A 19,963-nucleotide genomic window follows, 5' to 3' on the forward strand; every position below is an offset into this window, starting at 1 on the left:
GAGAGGAATCCTCAGGTTCCGACCCCGACTCCACCCATGGTCTTAAACCCCGGCATCGACGGGAGAGGAATCCCTAGAGGCCCTCGAGGAACTCGCATGGGGACTGGCCTTTCCTGAGGCCACCAGAGCGGGTCCCTGAGGTCCTCGTCGTAAGTCGAGAGCACCTGCCGCAACTCGAGAAAATCCAGGAGGTTTTGCCCTCCAGGAGAGATGAGGACCATTTCCGCTGAGGCTTCTCGAGGCCAATCACATCAAACCACTGGAACTTCCAAAGGGTCCTTCACACCCTTGCTGCACTAAAGAAGTTCCCCGACATACCCGTCTGCACTCGAGAGGAAGCACGTGGGGTCCCGCACACATCCAGGGGAGCCCCGTTTCCGCCTCCTAGCTCGAGATGAGGGATCCTTTCCCTGTTTCGTAAGGAAAGAATTCCCGGCGTTCCCGTCGCATCTCAAGAGGAGGCGCTCTCCACAGGAAAGGCGAGAGGAACTCCAGGGTCGTGCCACCATTCCAAGAGTCCCCGAGATGTGTCAGTCCATTCCAGAGGAACCTGTTTTTCATGCACTACCTTGACGTTTAAGCCAAGGATCGACTCCCACCACGTGTGCACGTGGGACAGCCCTGTTGGAAAGCCTCGTGGGAAAGCCTCGTGGGAAAGACTCGAGGGAAAACCATAGATCCTTTGATCCATGCGGCGGACGGCGTGACACTGCTGCTACCGCTCTGGAGGAAAGCGCAAGTGCATGCCCACATTCGAGACGAGGACTGACTCCCCTGGGGAGACTCCAGAAGTACCCCAAGATCCATGTCAGCACTGGAGAAGAATCTTCAGGTTCCGGCCCCGACTCCACACAAGGTCTTAGGCCCCGGCATCGACGGGAGAGGAATCCCCAGAGGAACTCGCATGGGGACTGGCCTTTCCTGAGGCCACCAGAGCGGGTCCCTGAGGTCCTCGTCGTAAGTCGAGAGCACCTGCCGCAACTCGAGAAAATCCAGGCGGTTTTGCCCTCCAGGCGAGATGAGGCCCATTTCCGCTGAGGCTTCTCGAGGCCAATCACATCTAACCACTGGAACTTCCAAAGGGTCCTTCACACCGTTGCTGCAACTCAAGAAATTCCCCGACATACCCGTCTCCACTCGAGAGGAAGCACGTGGGGTCCCGCACACATCCAGGGGAGCTCCGTTTCTGCCTCCTAGCTCGAGATGAGGGATCCTTTCCCTGTTTCGTAGGGAAAGAATTCCCGACGTTCCCGTCGCATCTCAAGAGGAGGCGCTCTCCACAGGAAAGGCGAGAGGAACTCCACGGTCGTGACACCATTCCCAGAGTTCCCCAGATGTGTCAGTCCATTCCAGAGGAACCTGTTTTCCCTGCACTGCCTTGACGTTCAAGCCGAGGATCGACTCCCACCACGTGTGCACGTGGGACAGCCCTTTGGGAAAGCCTCGTGGGAAAGCCTCGTGGGAAAGACTCGAGGGAAAACCATAGATCCTTTGATCCACGCGGCGGACTACGTGACACTGCTGCTACCGCTCTGGAGGAAAGCGCAAGTGCATGCCCGCATTTGAGACGAGGACTGACTCCCCTGGGGAGACTCCAGAAGTACCCCAAGATCCATGTCAGCACTGGAGAGGAATCCTCAGGTTCCGGCCCCGACTCCACACAAGGTCTTAGGCCCCGGCATCGACGGGAGAGGAATCCCGAGAGGCCCCCGAGGAACTCGCATGGGGACTGGCCTGTCCTGAGGCCACCAGAGCGGGTCCCTGAGGTCCCTGTCGTAAATCGAGAGCACCTGCCGCAACTCGAGAAAATCCAGGAGGTTTTGCCCTCCAGGCGAGATGAGGCCCATTTCCGCTGAGGCTTCTCGAGGCCAATCACATCTAACCACTGGAACTTCCAAAGGGTCCTTCACACCATTGCTGCAACTCAAGAAGTTCCCCGACATACCCGTCTCCACTCGAGAGGAAGCACGTGGGGTCCCGCACACATCCAGGGGAGCCCCGTTTCCGCCTCCTAGCTCGAGATGAGGGATCCTTTCCCTGTTTCGTAGGGAAAGAATTCCCGGCGTTCCCGTCGCATCTCAAGAGGAGGCGCTCTCCACAGGAAAGGCGAGAGGAACTCCAGGGTCGTGGCACCATTCCAAGAGTCCCCCAGATGTGTCAGTCCATTCCAGAGGAACCTGTTTTCCCTGCACTGCCTTGACGTTCAAGCCGAGGATCGACTCCCACCACGTGTGCACGTGGGACAGCCCTGTGGGAAAGCCTCGTGGGAAAGCCTCATGGGAAAGACTCGAGGGAAAACCATAGATCCTTTGATCCACGCGGCGGACTGCGTGACACTGCTGCTACCGCTCTGGAGGAAAGCGCAAGTGCATGCCCGCATTCGAGACGAGGACTGACTCCCCTGGGGAGACTCCAGAAGTACCCCAAGATCCATGTCAGCACTGGAGAGGAATCCTCAGGTTCCGGCCCCGACTCCACACAAGGTCTTAGGCCCCGGCATCGACGGGAGAGGAATCCCGAGAGGCCCCCGAGGAACTCGCATGGGGACTGGCCTTTCCTGAGGCCACCAGAGCGGGTCCCTGAGGTCCCCGTCATAAGTCGAGAGCACCTGCCGCAACTCGGGAAAATCCAGGAGGTTTTGCCCTTCAGGCGAGATGAGGCCCATTTCCGCTGAGGCTTCTCGAGGCCAATCACATCTAACCACTGGAACTTCCAAAGGGTCCTTCACACCCTTGCTGCAACTCAAGAAGTTCCCCGACATACCCGTCTCCACTCGAGAGGAAGCACGTGGGGTCCCGCACACATCCAGGGGAGCCCCGTTTCCGCCTCCTAGCTCGAGATGAGGGATCCTTTCCCTGTTTCGTAGGGAAAGAATTCCCGGCGTTCCCGTCGCATCTCAAGAGGAGGCGCTCTCCACAGGAAAGGCGAGAGGAACTCCAGGGTCGTGGCACCATTCCAAGAGTCCCCCAGATGTGTCAGTCCATTCCAGAGGAACCTGTTTTCCCTGCACTGCCTTGACGTTCAAGCCGAGGATCGACTCCCACCACGTGTGCACGTGGGACAGCCCTGTGGGAAAGCCTCGTGGGAAAGCCTCGTGGGAAAGACTCGAGGGAAAACCATAGATCCTTTGATCCACGCGGCGGACTGCGTGACACTGCTGCTACCGCTCTGGAGGAAAGCGCAAGTGCATGCCCGCATTCGAGACGAGGACTGACTCCCCTGGGGAGACTCCAGAAGTACCCCAAGATCCATGTCAGCACTGGAGAGGAATCCTCAGGTTCCGGCCCCGACTCCACACAAGGTCTTAGGCCCCGGCATCGACGGGAGAGGAATTCCGAGAGGCCCCCGAGGAACTCGCATGGGGACTGGCCTTTCCTGAGGCCACCAGAGCGGTTTCCTGAGGTCCCCTTCGTAAGTCGAGAGCACCTGCCGCAACTCGAGAAAATCCAGGAGGTTTTGCCCTCCAGGCGAGATGAGGCCCATTTCCGCTGAGGCTTCTCGAGGCTAATCACGTCTAACCACTGGAACTTCCAAAGGGTCCTTCACACCCTTGCTGCAAATCTAGAAGTTCCCCGACATACCCGTCTCCACTCGAGAGGAAGCACGTGGGGTCCCGCACACATCCAGGGGAGCCCCGTTTCCGCCTCCTAGCTCGAGATGAGGGATCCTTTCCCTTTTTCGTAAGGAAAAAATTCCCGGCGTTCCCGTCGCATCTCAAGAGGAGGCGCTCTCCACAGGAAAGGCGAGAGAAACTCCAGGGTCGTGGCACCATTCCAAGAGTCCCCCAGATGTGTCAGTCCATTCCAGAGGAATCTGTTTTCCCTGCACTGCCTTGACGTTCAAGCCGAGGATCGACTCCCACCACGTGTGCACGTGGGACAGCCCTGTGGGAAAGCCTCGTCGGAAAGCCTCGTGGGAAAGACTCGAGGGAAAACCATAGATCCTTTGATCCACGCGGCGGACTGCGTGACACTGCTGCTACCGCTCTGGAGGAAAGCGCAAGTCCATGCCCGCATTCGAGACGAGGACTGACTCCCCTGGGGAGACACCAGAAGTACCCCAAGATCCATGGCAGCACTGGAGAGGAATCCTCAGGTTCCGGCCCCGACTCCACACAAGGTCTTAGGCCCCGGCATCGACGGGAGAGGAATCCCGAGAGGCCCCCGAGGAACTCGCATGGGGACTGGCCTTTCCTGAGGCCACCAGAGTGGGTCCCTGAGGTCCCCGTCGTAAGTCGAGAGCACCTGCCACAACTCGAGAAAATCCAGGAGGTTTTGCCCTCCAGGCGAGATGAGGCCCATTTCCGCTGAGGCTTCTCGAGGCTAATCACGTCTAACCACTGGAACTTCCAAAGGGTCCTTCACACCCTTGCTGCAACTCAAGAAGTTCCCCGACATACCCGTCTCCACTCGAGAGGAAGCACGTGGGGTCCCGCACACATCCAGGGGAGCCCCGTTTCCGCCTCCTAGCTCGAGATGAGGGATCCTTTCCCTGTTTCGTAAGGAAAGAATTCCCGGCGTTCCCGTCGCATCTCAAGAGGAGGCGCTCTCCACAGGAAAGGCGAGAGGAACTCCAGGGTCGTGCCACCATTCCAAGAGTCCCCCAGATGTGTCAGTCCATTCCAGAGGAACCTGTTTTCCCTTCACTGCCTTGACGTTCAAGCCGAGGATCCACTCCCACCACGTGTGCACGTGGGACAGCCCTGTGGGAAAGCCTCGTGGGAAAGCCTCGTTGGAAAGACTCGAGGGAAAACAATAGATCCTTTGATCCACGCGGCGGACTGCGTGACACTGCTGCTACCGCTCTGGAGGAAAGCGCAAGTGCATGCCCGCATTTGAGACGAGGACTGACTCCCCTGGGGAGACTCCAGAAGTACCCCAAGATCCATGTCAGCACTGGAGAGGAATCCTCAGGTTCCGGCCCCGACTCCACACAAGGTCTTAGGCCCCGGCATCGACGGGAGAGGAATCCCGAGAGGCCCCAGAGGAACTCGCATGGGGACTGGCCTTTCCTGAGGCCACCAGAGCGGGTCCCTGACGTCCCCGTCGTAAGTCGAGAGCACCTGCCGCAACTCGAGAAAATCCAGGAGGTTTTGACCTCCAGGCGAGATGAGGCCCATTTCCGCTGAGGCGTCTCGAGGCTAATCACGTCTAACCACTGGAACTTCCAAAGGGTCCTTCACACCCTTGCTGCAACTCAAGAAGTTCCCCGACATACCCGTCTCCAGTCGAGAGGAAGCACGTGGGGTCCCGCACACATCCAGGGGAGCCCCGTTTCCGCCTCCTAGCTCGAGATGAGGGATCCTTTCCCTGTTTCGTAGGGAAAGAATTCCCGGCGTTCCCGGCGCATCTCAAGAGGAGGCGCTCTCCACAGGAAAGGCGAGAAACTCCAGGGTCGTGGCACCATTCCAAGAGCCCCCCAGATGTGTCAGTCCATTCCAGAGAAATCTGTTTTCCCTGCACTGCCTTGACGTTCAAGCCGAGGATTGACTCCCACCACGTGTGCACGTGGGACAGCCCTGTGGCAAAGCCTCGTGGGAAAGCCTCGTGGGAAAGACTCCAGGGAAAACCATAGATCCTTTGATCCACGCGGCGGACTGCGTGACACTGCTGCTACCGCTCTGGAGGAAAGCGCAAGTGCATGCCCGCATTCCAGACGAGGACTGACTCCCCTGGGGAGACTCCAGAAGTACCCCAAGATCCATGTCAGCACTGGAGAGGAATCCTCAGGTTCCGGCCCCGACTCCACACAAGGTCTTAGGCCCCGGCATCGATGGGAGAGGAATCCCGAGCGGCCCCCGTGGAACTCGCATGGGGACTGACCTTTCCTGAGGCCACCAGAGCGGGTCCCCGAGGTCCCCGTCGTAAGTCGAGAGCACCTGCCGCAACTCGAGAAAATCCAGGAGGTTTTGCCCTCCAGGCGAGATGAGGCCCATTTCCGCTGAGGCTTCTCGAGGCTAATCACATCTAACCACTGGAACTTCCAAAGGGTCCTTCACACCGTGGCTGGAAATCAAGAAGTTCCCCGACATACCCGTCTCCACTCGAGAGGAAGCACGTGGGGTCCCGCACACATCCAGGGGAGCCCCGTTTCCGCCTCCTAGCTCGAGATGAGGGATCCTTTCCCTGTTTCGTAGGGAAAGAATTCCCGGCGTTCCCGTCGCATCTCAAGAGGAGGCGCTCTCCACAGGAGAGGCGAGAGGAACTCCAGGGTCGTGCCACCATTCCAAGAGACGCCCAGATGTGTCAGTCCATTACAGAGGAACCTGTTTTCCCTGTACTGCCTTGACGTTCAAGCCGAGGATCGACTCCCACCACGTGTGCACGTGGGACAGCCCTGTGGGAAAGCCTCGTGGGAAAGCCTCGTGGGAAAGACTAGAAGGAAAACCATAGATCCTTTGATCCACGGGGCGGACTGCGTGACACTGCTGCTACCGCTCTGGAGGAAAGCGCAAGTGCATGCCCGCATTCGAGACGAGGACTGACTCCCCTGGGGAGACTCCAGAAGTACCCCAAGATCCATGTCAGCACTGGAGAGGAATCCTCAGGTTCCGGCCCCGACTCCACACAAGGTCTTAGGCCCCGGCATCGATGGGAGAGGAATCCCGAGCGGCTCCCGAGGAACTCGCATGGGGACTGGCCTTTCCTGAGGCCACCAGAGCGGGTCCCCGAGGTCCCCGTCGTAAGTCGAGAGCACCTGCCGCAACTCGAGAAAATCCAGGAGGTTTTGCCCTCCAGGCGAGATGAGGCCCATTTCCGCTGAGGCTTCTCGAGGCTAATCACATCTAACCACTGGAAATTCCAAAGGGTCCTTCACACCGTGGCTGGAAATCAAGAAGTTCCCCGACATACCCGTCTCCACTCGAGAGGAAGCACGTGGGGTCCCGCACACATCCAGGGGAGCCCCGTTTCCGCCTCCTAGCTCGAGATGAGGGATCCTTTCCCTGTTTCGTAGGGAAAGAATTCCCGGCGTTCCGTCGCATCTCAAGAGGAGGCGCTCTCCACAGGAGAGGCGAGAGGAACTCCAGGGTCGTGCCACCATTCCAAGAGACGCCCAGATGTGTCAGTCCATTACAGAGGAACCTGTTTTCCCTGTACTGCCTTGACGTTCAAGCCGAGGATCGACTCCCACCACCTGTGCACGTGGGACACCCCTGTGGGAAAGCCTCGTGGGAAAGCCTCGTGGGAAAGACTCGAAGGAAAACCATAGATCCTTTGATCCACGCGGCGGACTGCGTGACACTGCTGCTACCGCTCTGGAGGAAAGCGCAAGTGCATGCCCGCATTCGAGACGAGGACTGACTCCCCTGGGGAGACTCCAGAAGTACCCCAAGATCCATGTCAGCACTGGAGAGGAATCCTCAGGTTCCGGCCCCGACTCCACACAAGGACTTAGGCCCCGGCATCGACGGGAGAGGAATCCCGAGAGGCCCCCGAGGAACTCGCATGGGGACTGGCCTTTCCTGAGGCCACCAGAGCGGGTCCCTGAGGTCCCCGTAGTAATTCGAGAGCTCCTGCCGCAACTCGAGAAAATCCAGGAGGTTTTGCCCTCCAGGCGAGATGAGGCCCATTTCCGCTGAGGCTTCTCGAGGCTAATCACGTCTAACCACTGGAACTTCCAAAGGGTCCTTCACAACCTTGCTGCAACTCAAGAAGATCCCCGACATACCCGTCTCCACTCGAGAGGAAGTACGTGGGGTCCCGCACACATCCAGGGGAGCCCCGTTTCCGCCTCCTAGCTCGAGATGAGGGGTCCTTTCCCTGTTTCGTAGGGAAAGAATTCCCGGCGTTCCCATCGCATCTCAAGAGGAGGCGCTCTCCACAGGAAAGGCGAGAGGAACTCCAGGGTCGTGCCACCATTCCAAGAGTCCCCCAGATGTGTCAGTCCATTCCAGAGGAACCTGTTTTCCCTTCACTGCCTTGACGTTCAAGCCGAGGATCGACTCCCACCACGTGTGCACGTGGGACAGCCCTGTGGGTAAGCCTCGTGGGAAAGCCTCGTGGGAAAGACTCGAGGGAAAACCATAGATCCTTTGATCCACGCGGCGGACTGCGTGACACTGCTGCTACCGCTCTGGAGGAAAGCGCAAGTGCATGCCCGCATTCGAGACGAGGACTGATTCCCCTGGGGAGACTCCAGAAGTACCCCCAAGATCCATGTCAGCACTGGAGAGGAATCCTCAGGTTCCGGCCCCGACTCCACACAAGGTCTTAGGGCCCGGCATCGACGGGAGAGGAATCCCGAGAGGCCCCCGAGGAACAAGCATGGGGACTGGCCTTTCCTGAGGCCACCAGAGCGGGTCCATGAGGTCCCCATCGTAAGTCGAGAGCACCTGCCGCAACTCGAGAAAATCCAGGAGGTTTTGCCCTCCAGGCGAGATGAGGCCCATATCCGCTGAGGCTTCTCGAGGCTAATCACATCTAACCACTGGAAGTTCCAAAGGGTCCTTCACACCCTTGCTGCAACTCAAGCAGTTCCGCGACATACCCGTCTCCACTCGAGAGGAAGCACGTGGGGTCCCGCACACATCCAGGGGAGGCCCGCTTCCGCCTCCTATCTCGAGATGAGGGATCCTTTCCCTTTTTCGTAGGGAAAGAATTACCGGCGTTCCCGTCGCATTTCAAGAGGTGGCGCTCTCCACATGAAAGGCGAGAGGAACTCCAGGGTCGTGGCACCATTCCAAGAGACCCCCAGATGTGTCAGTCCATTCCAGAGGAATCTGTTTTCCCTGCACTGCCTTGACGTTCAAGCCGAGGATCGACTCCCACCACGTGTGCACGTGGGACAGCCCTGTGGGAAAGCCTCGTGGGAAAGCCTCGTGGGAAAGACTCGAGGGAATACCATAGATCCTTTGATCCACGCGGCGGTCTGCGTGACACTGCTGCTACCGCTCTGGAGGAAAGCGCAAGTGCATGCCCGCATTCGAGACGAGGACTGACTCCCCTGGGGAGACTCCAGAAGTACCCCAAGATCCATGTCAGCACTGGAGAGGAATCCTCAGGTTCCGGCCCCGACTCCACACAAGGTCTTAGGCCCCGGCATCGACGGGAGCGGAATCCCGAGAGGCCCCCGAGGAACTCGCATGGGGACTGGCCTATCCTGAGGCCACCAGAGCGGGTCCCTGACGTCCCCGTCGTAAGTGGAGAGCACCTGCCGCAACTAGAGAAAATCCAGGAGGTTTTGCCCTCCAGGCGAGATGAGGCCCATTTCCGCTGAGGCTTCTCGAGGCCAATCACATCTAACTACTGGAACTTCCAAAGGGTCCTTCACACCCTTGCTGCAACTCAAGAAGTTCCCCGACATACCCGTCTCCACTCGAGAGGAAGCACGTGGGGTCCCGCACACATCCAGGGGAGCCCCGTTTCCACCTCCTAGCTCGAGATGAGGGATCCTTTCCCTGTTTCGTAGGGAAAGAATTCCCGGCGTTCCCGTCGCATCTCAAGAGGAGGCGCTCTCCACAGGAAAGGCGAGAGGAACTCCAGGGTCGTGCCACCATTCCAAGAGTCCCACAGATGTGTCAGTCCATTCCAGAGGAACCTGTTTTCCCTGCACTGCCTTGACGTTCAAGCCGAGGATCGACTCCCACCACGTGTGCACGTGGGACAGCCCTGTGGGAAAGCCTCGTGGGAAAGCCTCGTGGGAAAGACTCGAGGGAAAACCATAGATCCTTTGATCCACGCGGCGGACTGCGTGACACTGCTGCTACCGCTGTGGAGGAAAGCGCAAGTGCATGCCCGCATTCCAGACGAGGACTGACTCCCCTGGGGAGACTCCAGAAGTACCCCAAGATCCATGTCATCACTGGAGAGGAATCCTCAGGTTCCGGCCCCGACTCCACACAAGGTCTTAGGCCCCGGCATCGACGGGAGAGGAATCCCGAGAGGCCCCAGAGGAACTCGCATGGGGACTGGCCTTTCCTGAGGCCACCAGAGCGGGTCCCTGAGGTCCCCGTCATAAGTCAAGAGCACCTGCCGCAACTCGAGAAAATCCAGGAGGTTTTGCCCTCCAGGCGAGATGAGGCCCATTTCCGCTGAGGCTTCTCGAGGCTAATCACGTCTAACCACTGGAACTTCCAAAGGGTTCTTCACACCCTTGCTGCAACTGAAGCAGTTCCGCGACATACCCGTCTCCACTCGAGAGGAAGCACGTGGGGTCCCGCACACATCCAGGGGAGCCCCGTTTCCGCCTCCTAGCTCGAGATGAGGGATCCTTTCCCTGTTTCGTAGGGAAAGAATTCCCGGCGTTCCCGTCGCATCTCAAGAGGTGGCGCTCTCCACAGGAAAGGCGAAAGGAACTCCAGGGTCTTGCCACCATTCCAAGAGTGCCCCAGATATGTCAGTCCATTCTAGAGGAAACTTTTTTCCCTGCACTGCCTTGACGTTCAAGCCGAGGATCCACTCCCACCACGAGTGCACGTGGGAAAGCCCTGTGGGAAAGCCTCGTGGGAAAGCCTCGTGGGAAAGACTTGAGGGAAAACCATAGATCCTTTGATCCACGCGGCGGACTGCGTGACACTGCTGCTACCGCTCTGGAGGAAAGCACAAGTGCATGCCCGCATTCGAGACGAGGACTGATTCCCCTGGGGAGACTCCAGAAGTACCCCAAGATCCATGTCAGCACTGGAGAGGAATCCTCAGGTTCCGGCCCCGACTCCACACAAGGTCTTAGGCCCCGGCATCGAAGGGAGAGGAATCCCGAGAGGCCCCCGAGGAACTCGCATGGGGACTGGCCTTTCCTGAGGCCACCAGAGCGGGTCCCTGACGTCCCCGTCGTAAGTCGAGAGCACCTGCCGCAACTCGAGAAAATCCAGGAGGTTTTGCCCTCCAGGCGAGATGAGGCCCATTTCCGCTGAGGCTTCTCGAGGCTAATCACGTCTAACCACTGGAACTTCCAAAGGGTCCTTCACACCCTTGCTGCAACTGAAGCAGTTCCGCGACATACCCGTCTCCACTCGAGAGGAAGCACGAGGGTCCCGCACACATCCAGGGGAGCCCCGTTTCCGCCTCCTAGCTCGAGATGAGGGATCCTTTCCCTGTTTCGTAGGGAAAGAATTCCCGGCGTTCCCGTCGCATTTCAAGAGGTGGAGCTCTCCACAGGAAAGGCGAGAGGAACTCCAGGGTCGTGGCACCATTCCAAGAGACCCCCAGATGTGTCAGTCCATTACAGAGGAACCTGTTTTCCCTGCACTGCCTTGACGTTCAAGCAGAGGATCGACTCCCACCACGTGTGCACGTGGGACAGCCCTGTTTGAAAGCCTCGTGGGAAAGCCTCGTGGGAAAGACTCGAGGGAAAACCATAGATCCTTTATCCACGCGGCGGACTGGGTGACACTGCTGCTACCGCTCTGGAGGAAAGCGAAAGTGCATGCCCGCATTCGAGACGAGGACTGACTTCCCTGGGGAGACTCCAGAAGTACCCCAAGATCCATGTCATCACTGGAGAGGAATCCTCAGGATCGGGCCCCGACTCCACACAAGGTCTTAGTCCCCGGCATCGACAGGAGAGTAATCCCGAGAGGCCCCCAAGGAACTCGCATGGGGACTGGCCTTTCCTGAGGCCACCAGAGCGGGTCCCTGAGGTCCCCGTCGTAAGTCGAGAGCACCTGCCGCAACTCGAGAAAATCCAGGAGGTTTTGCCATCCAGGCGAGATGAGGCCCATTTCCGCTGAGGCTTCTCGAGGCCAATCACATCTAACCACTGGAACTTCCAAAGGGTCCTTCACACTCTTGCTGCAACTCAAGAAGTTCCCCAACATACCCGTCTCCACTCGAGAGGAAGCACGTGGGGTCCCGCACACATCCAGGGGGGCCCCATTTCCGCCTCCTAGCTCGAGATGAGGGATCCTTTCCCTGTTTCGTAGGGAAAGAATTCCCGGCGATCCCGTCGCATCTCAAGAGGAGGCGCTCTCCACAGGAAAGGCGAAAGGAACTCCAGGGTAGTGCCACCATTCCAAGAGTGCCCCAGATGAGTCAGTCCATTCTAGAGGAACCTGTTTTCCCTGCACTGCCTTGACGTTCAAGCCGAGGATCCACTCCCACCACGTGTGCACGTGGGACAGCCCTGTGGGAAAGCCTCGTGGAAAGCCTCGTGGGAAAGACTCGAGGGAAAACCATAGATCCTTTTATCCACGCGGCGGACTGCGTAACACTGCTGCTACCACTATGGAGGAAAGCGCAAGTGCATGCCCGCATTCGAGACGAGGACTGATTCCCCTGGGGAGACTCCAGACTTACCCCAAGATCCAGTTCAGCACTGGAGAGGAATCCTCAGGTTCCGGCCCCGACTCCACACAAGGTCTTAGGCCCCGGCATCGACGGGAGAGGAATCCCGAGAGGCCCCCGAGGAACTCGCATGGGGACTGGCCTTTCCTGAGGCCACCAGAGCGGGTCCCTTAGGTCCCCGTCGTAAGTCGAGAGCACCTGCCGCAACTCGAGAAAATCCAGAAGGTTTTGCCCTCCAGGCGAGATGAGGCCCATTTCCGCTGAGGCTTCTCGAGGCTAATCACAACTAACCACTGGAACTTCCAAAGGGTCCTTCACACCCTTGCTGCAACTCAAGAAGTTCCCCGACATACCCGTCTCCACTCCAGAGGAAGCACGTGGGGTCCCGCACACATCCAGGGGAGCCCCGTTTCAGCCTCCTAGCTCGAGATGAGGGATCCTTTCCCTGTTTCGTAGGGAAAGAATTCCCGGCGTTCCCGTCGCATTTCAAGAGGTGGCGCTCTCCACAGGAAAGGCGAGAGGAACTCCAGGGTCGTGGCACCATTCCAAGAGACCCCCAGATGTGTCAGTCCATTACAGAGGAACCTGTTTTCCCTGCACTGCCTTGACGTTCAAGCCGAGGATCGACTCCCACCACGTGTGCACGTGGGACAGCCCTGTTTGAAAGCCTCGTGGGAAAGCCTCGTGGGAAAGACTCGAGGGAAAACCATAGATCCTTTGATCCACGCGGCGGACTGCGTGACACTGCTGCTACCGCTCTGGAGGAAAGCGAAAGTGCATGCCCGCATTCGAGACGAGGACTGACTCCCCTGGGGAGACTCAAGAAGTACCCCAAGATCCATGTCATCACTGGAGAGGAATCCTCAGGATCGGGCCCCGACTCCACACAAGGTCTTAGGCCCCGGCATCGACAGGAGAGGAATCCCGAGAGGCCCCCAAGGAACTCGCATGGGGACTGGCCTTTCCTGAGGCCACCAGAGCGGGTCCCTGAGGTCCCCGTCGTAAGTCGAGAGCACCTGCCGCAACTCGAGAAAATCCAGGAGGTTTTGCCCTCCAGGCGAGATGAGGCCCATTTCCGCTGAGGCTTCTCGAGGCCAATCACATCTAACCACTGGAACTTCCAAAGGGTCCTTCACACCCTTGCTGCAACTCAAGAAGTTCCCCGACATACCCGTCTCCACTCGAGAGGAAGCACGTGGGGTCCCGCACACATCCAGGGGAGCCCCATTTCCGCCTCCTAGCTCGAGATGAGGGATCCTTTCCCTGTTTCGTAGGGAAAGAATTCCCGGCGATCCCGTCGCATCTCAAGAGGAGGCGCTCTCCACAGGAAAGGCGAAAGGAACTCCAGGGTCGTGCCACCATTCCAAGAGTGCCCCAGATGAGTCAGTCCATTCTAGAGGAACCTGTTTTCCCTGCACTGCCTTGACGTTCAAGCCGAGGATCCACTCCCAACACGTGTGCACGTGGGACAGCCCTGTGGGAAAGCCTCGTGGAAAGCCTCGTGGGAAAGACTCGAGGGAATACCATAGATCCTTTGATCCACGTGGCAGACTGCGTAACACTGCTGCTACCGCTATGGAGGAAAGCGCAAGTGCATGCCCGCATTCGAGACGAGGACTGACTCCCCTGGGGAGACTCCAGAAGTACCCCAAGATCCATGTCAGCACTGGAGAGGAATCCTCAAGTTCTGGCCCCGACTCCACACAAGGTCTTAGGCCCCGGCATCGATGGGAGAGGAATCCCGAGCGGCCCCCGAGGAACTCGCAGGGGACTGGCCTTTCCTGAAGCCACCAGAGCGGGTACCCGAGTTCCCCGTCGTAAGTCGAGAGCACATGCCGCAACTCGAGAAAATCCAGGAGGTTTTGCCCTCCAGGCGAGATGAGGCCCATTTCCGCTGAGGCTTCTCGAGGCTAATCACGTCTAACCACTGGAACTTTCAAAGGGTCCTTCACACCCTTGCTGCAACTCAAGAAGTTCCCCGACATACCCGTCTCCACTCGAGAGGAAGCACGGGGTGTCCCGCCCACATCCAGGGGAGGTCCATTTCCGACACCTAGCTCGAGATGAGGGATCCTTTCCCTGTTTCGTAGGGAAAGAATTCCCGGCGTTCCCGTCGCATCTCAAGAGGAGGCGCTCTCCACAGGAAAGGCGAGAGGAACTACAGGGTCGTGCCACCATTCCAAGAGTCCCCCAGATGTGTCAGTCCATTCCAGAGGAACCTGTTTTCCCTCCACTGACTTGACGTTCAAGCCAAGGATCGACTCCCACCACGTGTGCACGTGGGACATCCCTGTGGGAAAGCCTCGTGGGAAAGCCTCGTGGGAAAGACTCGAGGGAAAACCATAGATCCTTTGATCCACGAGGCGGACTGCGTGACACTGCTGCTACCGCTCTGGAGGAAAGAGCAAGTGCATGCCCGCATTCGAGACGAAGACTGACTCCCCTGGGGAGACTCCAGAAGTACCCCAAGATCCATGTCAGCACTGGAGAGGAATCCTCAGGTTCCGGCCCCGACTCCACACAAGGACTTAGGCCCCGGCATCGACGGGAGAGGAATCCCCAGAGGCCCCCGAGGAACTCGCATGGGGACTGGCTTTTCCTGAGGCCACCAGAGCGGGTCCCTGAGGTCCCCGTCGTAAGTCGAGATCACTTGCCGCAACTCGAGAAAATCCAGGAGGTTTTGCCCTCCAGGCGAGATGAGGCTCATTTCCGCTGAGGCTTCTCGAGGCTAATCACGTCTAAACACTGGAACTTCCAAAGGGTCCTTCACACCCTTGCTGCAACTCAAGAAGTTCCCCGACATACCCGTCTGCACTCGAGAGGAAGCACGTGGGGTCCCGCACACATCCAGGGGAGCCCCGTTTCCGCCTCCTAGCTCGAGATGAGGGATCCTTTCTCTGTTTCGTAGGGAAAGAATTCCCGGCGTTCCCGTCGCATCTCAAGAGGAGGCGCTCTCCACAGGAAAGGCGAGAGGAACTCCAGGGTCATGCCACCATTCCAAGAGTCCCGCAGATGTGTCAGTCCATTCCAGAGGAACCTGTTTTCCCTGCACTGCCTTGACGTTCAAGCCGAGGATCGACTCCCACCACGTGTGCACGTGGGACAGCCCTGTGGGAAAGCCTCGTGGGAAAGCCTCGTGGGAAAGACTCGAGGGAAAACCATAGATCCTTTGATCCATGCGGCGGACTGCGTGACACTGCTGCTACCGCTCTGGAGGAAAGCGCAAGTGCATGCCCGCATTCGAGACGAGGACTGACTCCCCTGGGGAGACTCCAGAAGTACCCCAAGATCCATGTCAGCACTGGAGAGGAATCCTCAGGTTCCGGCCCCGACTCCACACAAGGACTTAGGCCCCGGCATCGACGGGAGAGGAATCCCCAGAGGCCCCCGAGGAACTCGCATGGGGACTGGCCTTTCCTGAGGCCACCAGAGCGGGTCCCCGAGGTCCCCGTCGTAAGTCGAGAGCACCTGCCGCAACTCGAGAAAATCCAGGAGGTTTTGCCCTCCAGGCGAGATGAGGCCCATTTCCGCTGAGGCTTCTCGAGGCTAATCACATCTAACCACTGGAACTTCCAAAGGGTCCTTCACACCGTGGCTGGAAATCAAGAAGTTCCCCGACATACCCGTCTCCACTCGAGAGGAAGCACGTGGGGTCCCGCACACATCCAGGGGAGCCCCGTTTCCGCCTCCTAGCTCGAGATGAGGGATCCTTTCCCTGTTTCGTAGGGAAAGAATTCCCGGCGTTCCCGTCGCATCTCAAGAGGAGGCGCTCTCCACAGGAGAGGCGAGAGGAACTCCAGGGTCGTGCCACCATTCCAAGAGACGCCCAGATGTGTCAGTCCATTACAGAGGAACCTGTTTTCCCTGTACTGCCTTGACGTTCAAGCCGAGGATCGACTCCCACCACGTGTGCACGTGGGACAGCCCTGTGGGAAAGCCTCGTGGGAAAGCCTCGTGGGAAAGACTAGAAGGAAAACCATAGATCCTTTGATCCACGGGGCGGACTGCGTGACACTGCTGCTACCGCTCTGGAGGAAAGCGCAAGTGCATGCCCGCATTCGAGACGAGGACTGACTCCCCTGGGGAGACTCCAGAAGTACCCCAAGATCCATGTCAGCACTGGAGAGGAATCCTCAGGTTCCGGCCCCGACTCCACACAAGGACTTAGGCCCCGGCATCGACGGGAGAGGAATCCCGAGAGGCCCCCGAGGAACTCGCATGGGGACTGGCCTTTCCTGGGGCCACCAGAGCGGGTCCCTGAGGTCCCCGTAGTAATTCGAGAGCTCCTGCCGCAACTCGAGAAAATCCAGGAGGTTTTGCCCTCCAGGCGAGATGAGGCCCATTTCCGCTGAGGCTTCTCGAGGCTAATCACGTCTAACCACTGGAACTTCCAAAGGGTCCTTCACAACCTTGCTGCAACTCAAGAAGATCCCCGACATACCCGTCTCCACTCGAGAGGAAGTACGTGGGTTCCCGCACACATCCAGGGGAGCCCCGTTTCCGCCTCCTAGCTCGAGATGAGGGGTCCTTTCCCTGTTTCGTAGGGAAAGAATTCCCGGCGTTCCCATCGCATCTCAAGAGGAGGCGCTCTCCACAGGAAAGGCGAGAGGAACTCCAGGGTCGTGCCACCATTCCAAGAGTCCCCCAGATGTGTCAGTCCATTCCAGAGGAACCTGTTTTCCCTTCACTGCCTTGACGTTCAAGCCGAGGATCGACTCCCACCACGTGAGCACGTGGGACAGCCCTGTGGGTAAGCCTCGTGGGAAAGCCTCGTGGGAAAGACTCGAGGGAAAACCATAGATCCTTTGATCCACGCGGCGGCCTGCGTGACACTGCTGCTACCGCTCTGGAGGAAAGCGCAAGTGCATGCCCGCATTCGAGACGAGGACTGATTCCCCTGGGGAGACTCCAGAAGTACCCCCAAGATCCATGTCAGCACTGGAGAGGAATCCTCAGGTTCCGGCCCCGACTCCACACAAGGTCTTAGGGCCCGGCATCGACGGGAGAGGAATCCCGAGAGGCCCCCGAGGAACAAGCATGGGGACTGGCCTTTCCTGAGGCCACCAGAGCGGGTCCATGAGGTCCCCATCGTAAGTCGAGAGCACCTGCCGCAACTCGAGAAAATCCAGGAGGTTTTGCCCTCCAGGCGAGATGAGGCCCATATCCGCTGAGGCTTCTCGAGGCTAATCACATCTAACCACTGGAAGTTCCAAAGGGTCCTTCACACCCTTGCTGCAACTCAAGCAGTTCCGCGACATACCCGTCTCCACTCGAGAGGAAGCACGTGGGGTCCCGCACACATCCAGGGGAGGCCCGCTTCCGCCTCCTATCTCGAGATGAGGGATCCTTTCCCTTTTTCGTAGGGAAAGAATTACCGGCGTTCCCGTCGCATTTCAAGAGGTGGCGCTCTCCACATGAAAGGCGAGAGGAACTCCAGGGTCGTGGCACCATTCCAAGAGACCCCCAGATGTGTCTGTCCATTCCAGAGGAATCTGTTTTCCCTGCACTGCCTTGACGTTCAAGCCGAGGATCGACTCCCACCACGTGTGCACGTGGGACAGCCCTGTGGGAAAGCCTCGTGGGAAAGCCTCGTGGGAAAGACTCGAGGGAATACCATAGATCCTTTGATCCACGCGGCGGTCTGCGTGACACTGCTGCTACCGCTCTGGAGGAAAGCGCAAGTGCATGCCCGCATTCGAGACGAGGACTGACTCCCCTGGGGAGACTCCAGAAGTACCCCAAGATCCATGTCAGCACTGGAGAGGAATCCTCAGGTTCCGGCCCCGACTCCACACAAGGTCTTAGGCCCCGGCATCGACGGGAGCGGAATCCCGAGAGGCCCCCGAGGAACTCGCATGGGGACTGGCCTATCCTGAGGCCACCAGAGCGGGTCCCTGACGTCCCCGTCGTAAGTGGAGAGCACCTGCCGCAACTAGAGAAAATCCAGGAGGTTTTGCCCTCCAGGCGAGATGAGGCCCATTTCCGCTGAGGCTTCTCGAGGCCAATCACATCTAACTACTGGAACTTCCAAAGGGTCCTTCACACCCTTGCTGCAACTCAAGAAGTTCCCCGACATACCCGTCTCCACTCGAGAGGAAGCACGTGGGGTCCCGCACACATCCAGGGGAGCCCCGTTTCCACCTCCTAGCTCGAGATGAGGGATCCTTTCCCTGTTTCGTAGGGAAAGAATTCCCGGCGTTCCCGTCGCATCTCAAGAGGAGGCGCTCTCCACAGGAAAGGCGAGAGGAACTCCAGGGTCGTGCCACCATTCCAAGAGTCCCACAGATGTGTCAGTCCATTCCAGAGGAACCTGTTTTCCCTGCACTGCCTTGACGTTCAAGCCGAGGATCGACTCCCACCACGTGTGCACGTGGGACAGCCCTGTGGGAAAGCCTCGTGGGAAAGCCTCGTGGGAAAGACTCGAGGGAAAACCATAGATCCTTTGATCCACGCGGCGGACTGCGTGACACTGCTGCTACCGCTGTGGAGGAAAGCGCAAGTGCATGCCCGCATTCCAGACGAGGACTGACTCCCCTAGGGAGACTCCAGAAGTACCCCAAGATCCATGTCATCACTGGAGAGGAATCCTCAGGTTCCGGCCCCGACTCCACACAAGGTCTTAGGCCCCGGCATCGACGGGAGAGGAATCCCGAGAGGCCCCAGAGGAACTCGCATGGGGACTGGCCTTTCCTGAGGCCACCAGAGCGGGTCCCTGAGGTCCCCGTCATAAGTCAAGAGCACCTGCCGCAACTCGAGAAAATCCAGGAGGTTTTGCCCTCCAGGCGAGATGAGGCCCATTTCCGCTGAGGCTTCTCGAGGCTAATCACGTCTAACCACTGGAACTTCCAAAGGGTTCTTCACACCCTTGCTGCAACTGAAGCAGTTCCGCGACATACCCGTCTCCACTCGAGAGGAAGCACGTGGGGTCCCGCACACATCCAGGGGAGCCCCGTTTCCGCCTCCTAGCTCGAGATGAGGGATCCTTTCCCTGTTTCGTAGGGAAAGAATTCCCGGCGTTCCCGTCGCATCTCAAGAGGTGGCGCTCTCCACAGGAAAGGCGAAAGGAACTCCAGGGTCTTGCCACCATTCCAAGAGTGCCCCAGATATGTCAGTCCATTCTAGAGGAAACTTTTTTCCCTGCACTGCCTTGACGTTCAAGCCGAGGATCCACTCCCACCACGAGTGCACGTGGGAAAGCCCTGTGGGAAAGCCTCGTGGGAAAGCCTCGTGGGAAAGACTTGAGGGAAAACCATAGATCCTTTGATCCACGCGGCGGACTGCGTGACACTGCTGCTACCGCTCTGGAGGAAAGCACAAGTGCATGCCCGCATTCGAGACGAGGACTGATTCCCCTGGGGAGACTCCAGAAGTACCCCAAGATCCATGTCAGCACTGGAGAGGAATCCTCAGGTTCCGGCCCCGACTCCACACAAGGTCTTAGGCCCCGGCATCGAAGGGAGAGGAATCCCGAGAGGCCCCCGAGGAACTCGCATGGGGACTGGCCTTTCCTGAGGCCACCAGAGCGGGTCCCTGACGTCCCCGTCGTAAGTCGAGAGCACCTGCCGCAACTCGAGAAAATCCAGGAGGTTTTGCCCTCCAGGCGAGATGAGGCCCATTTCCGCTGAGGCTTCTCGAGGCTAATCACGTCTAACCACTGGAACTTCCAAAGGGTCCTTCACACCCTTGCTGCAACTGAAGCAGTTCCGCGACATACCCGTCTCCACTCGAGAGGAAGCACGAGG

Source organism: Ovis canadensis, chromosome 25, assembly GCF_042477335.2.
Source record: "Ovis canadensis isolate MfBH-ARS-UI-01 breed Bighorn chromosome 25, ARS-UI_OviCan_v2, whole genome shotgun sequence".
In the NCBI taxonomy this organism is placed as follows: domain Eukaryota; kingdom Metazoa; phylum Chordata; class Mammalia; order Artiodactyla; family Bovidae; genus Ovis; species Ovis canadensis.